General features: G+C 34.4%; 1 long non-coding RNA gene across 1 annotated transcript; it reads left to right on the forward strand.

Moving 5' to 3' along the window:
* The first annotated feature begins 2,856 nt into the window (after window positions 1-2,856).
* Window positions 2,857-3,429, forward strand: LOC116350145. Its single transcript, XR_004201999.1, has 3 exons — window positions 2,857-2,958; window positions 3,080-3,246; window positions 3,326-3,429. It is a non-coding gene; the product is annotated as an uncharacterized LOC116350145 (long non-coding RNA).
* Window positions 3,430-3,777: the final 348 nt, after the last annotated feature.

Here is a 3,777-nt window from a genome sequence, read left to right on the forward strand (position 1 = left end):
AAGTTTCAGCTCATTACGATATCATACAGGCATGGCTTCCATACAAAAATCCAAATTTTTTGAAATTTTTGTATGAAAAGTATGTCGAAATATATTTGTATCGCAAAACTAGCGTCATATTCGGTTTTCTCGTACCCAAAAACCGCCCAATGCATATTTTTGAGTGTTTAAGAATACATTAAATATCACTTTTGGGGGGAAAATTGAATTTTTCCCATGGATGGCCATGAGCATTACACCAGACATGACACTTTACTCTGTCAACCAAAGTCGCTCAAAATCTAATGGTTTCTATTCCTCGGCACCCCCAATCATCCTGTGAAGTCAGCTTTTGAATTACTTTTCTTGTTTGAAAGTTATCGTGTTAACAAATTTTTGCGTACAGGGTACAGCGTACAGCGTACAGGGTACCACGCACATACATTCGGACATCGAAAAAACGCTAGATTCGTGTTCCCTGGCTCCTAAAACACCCAGAAAAATCGAATGAGCAAGAGCTTATCAATGTCGAAATTTGGCGTCGAGTTTTTTCCTCTTTTTTATGATTTCATTTCATAACTCATAACATGATGACAAAGAGAGATGGTGACAGTGTATCTCATTTTATACTATAAATAGCATTGAAGCGTAACATGGCTTTGGAGTCCAATCAAGCCAATGCATCAAAAGCAGAACAATGAACGAATGCTTTCCATTTTAACATTTTATTTCGATTAATTTCATTTTTGCATATGCATGTTCTTGAAAAGTGTCGAAAGAGTGTTACTTTCAACGCCGGTAATAGCAAAACAACGAAGGAATCATACGGTTGAACAATAGAATTTTTTTTATGTATGTTCTTTTGTTCGCATTCGATGCGGGAGAAAAAATAAATGAACACATTATCTGTGTTATGCTATGAATCACAGCGCTTGTTTGTTTGTTTGGTTAGTTGTTGTTGTTGCACCTATGTTCATGAAGCTTTAACAGAAATCTTCGAAACGAACAAATAGCGAATATAATTTATTCAGTGGCACGAGTGGTGGTTCGTGATAAGCCGCACATGTCGATGTTTTGACGAAAATTATTCTTTTGAACAGGTAACACACTGACTTAATCTATTTTGATTCGGTTTACACACATCCAATTTAAGCGGTCAGCGCATTTTATTTCGCTTCGATTTGATTTCATTCATTTTTGCTTGACCTTGATTTTTCTAGATTCGTTTTAAATGTATGCTAATGAGCGATAGCTGTGTCGTTTTTTTCTCTCTCTCTCCTTTCTCGTATGAGTTTATTGATCTCATATTGCATGTTATCGTCGCCATAGCGGCGATTATATTTTTTGTTTCGATTCATTGACGACTTTATCGAAGTGAGAAAAAAAAACGAGAGCGTCCGAAACAACAAATAAAGTTGACAAATTCCAATGATCACAATTTGAACATTGTTAAAAGAGAACTCTCGGCTAGAAAATTTAATTATAAAAAATGAAGAAACGTTTTGAAGTAGAGAAAACGAGTCATTGTTACATAAATTCGATCTTCAGTTTAATTTCCTCCAGTGAAATGTTAAGCAAGCAAATCTAATGCATTCAATTTTTCTAAAAAAAAGAGAGAATTCAGTTGAATGTAAGTACTTTGGAATGTGTGAAATATAAATCGCATTCTCTACTGCCAAATACACACAAATAAGTCCATGCGTTCGAAGAGTAGCGCTATTGTTCTTATAGCTAAGTTGCTTACTCGCACTTCAATTATAGTAGATATAGAACTGGTGTGTTCAAAATCAGTATGTGTGTAATATTACCAAGCAGCCAACGCACACTAATGATTGGCAAATACGTACATATGTATAAGTGTACATTTTTTCTTACATTGCTTCACATTTTATTTCGTTGAACGTCGTTGAATTCGACAAAGTTCACACCTATAGAAGCAATACATGCTGTCTCACACTCTTGTGCTCTTCGGTGTGTTCTTTTAACGTGACGAATACTAAGATAATGCCACAATTGTGCGATACTGGCTATTTTAGCACACACACACACATGTACTTACGATGCTTCCATAATTGCATTTTACTTAAATGCTAGGGGACATTCATACTAGAAAAACTAGTGAAACTAGCAGCAACTAGCAGCGACTAGCAAGCACTAGCGTATTATAGTCCAAAGCAAATGAATTGAGGCATGTAAAATATATTGTAGCATGCGTAAGTCGCTTGCAAACGAACCAAGTGAATAGCGGAGACGCACGAAAACGAAGTGAGTGAATAGCGACAACGAACGTTGTTATCCGTTGCCGCAATACACTCACTTCGTTATCGTGCGTCTCCGCTATTCACTTGGTTCGTTTACAAGCGACTTAAGCATTACTGTTGTTTCTTTTATGTATCATACGATACGTCTAGGTAATTTCAAAACACTAGAAAAACTAGCAGCTACTAACAGCACTAGTGTACTCACTAGTAATACTAGTAAGCGATTAGCGAATACGTAAATAAAACTAGCTTATTAGAATTGCTACGAATGTCCCCTAGCTTAAATGTTTACACATGACTGTGTGTTTCAAGACTTTTTTTTGTAGTTGTGGATTATATTATGTCGAATTTCGTCATTTTTTGATATTCTATGTAATTCTCTTCGTCTCTTTTAATTTGTGTTGATGCTTTCACAAACATTGCTTTACAAAATTCACTCAAAAATTCAATTTTAAGTTCTCAGTGTGTTTTTTCCAAAAAAAAATCTTTCAGTTCCGATTGCATAATGAACATTTTTCAGCGTTTTTTTCCACCAATATAAACATTCATTTTAAATATATTGAAGTGTGCGTTGTTTTGTACTAATTTGACAAAAAATTGATATTTTTCCTTGTATTGTTTACTGAATATAAATTAGTTTCATCAGCAGAGTGTTTAATCGTGACGTGATAACTTGAGATTTCCCACTAAAACCACTCAATAAAACAAACTAAATATGGTATGTAATACGATTCATATTTTAAGCTGAACATAGTTCTATTGCTGTCTTCATTCTGTTGCAATACTTCAGCATAAATAGATGAAATTATTTTTTTTTTTAAACAAATGGCATTTTTCAGGATGGCCAAGGTGAATTTTGTTGGAAGTGTCACGAAGGAGGAATAACATTGAACTGCTCTTCCTGCATACGAACATATCACATTGACTGTGTGGAGGCCACAAATATGACCAACATCAAAATTTGGCGTTGCAAAGATTGCACCACAATGGAATCGTCAAAAGACACGTAAGACCAGTGTTTGTTTTGCTTTAAAATATTTAATGAATTGATTAATATTTAATGCGAATGTGTTTATATTTTTCAGGCCTGATGAACTGAAGCGGATACCAGTCATAATTCATGAACGGCTCAAACGTTTTGATCAAAATTTCTTTGAGCACCAAAAGAAGTCGAAACGATTGAAATCCGTGTACGAAAGTTCCTTCAATACGACCATGAATCCATTGGTGCAAAGCATAAAAGCTAAAGCAAATTGGTACCAAAATTTTAATGAGCTCCTTACTGACTTTGAGTTCATCGTACACAAGTGTGAAACGTTGTTGTCAGGTTAGTTATATTTTCAAAACAAAGGCTACTTGGACTCTCATAAATACGCATAAATAGAAACATAATATACATTTTTTTGTGGAACAATAAAATAAAAAATTAAATTTCACTTAAATTTCAGATAAACACAAGAAAACGAAATATTTAAAAGACTTGTTGGACTTTTTACTTTTCCGCACACACCTAGTGTGTAAGGTAAAGTATTGGAAT

Source organism: Contarinia nasturtii, unplaced genomic scaffold, assembly GCF_009176525.2.
Source record: "Contarinia nasturtii isolate CC-2019 unplaced genomic scaffold, AAFC_CNas_1.1 Cnas_scaffold_3737, whole genome shotgun sequence".
NCBI lineage: Eukaryota > Metazoa > Arthropoda > Insecta > Diptera > Cecidomyiidae > Contarinia > Contarinia nasturtii.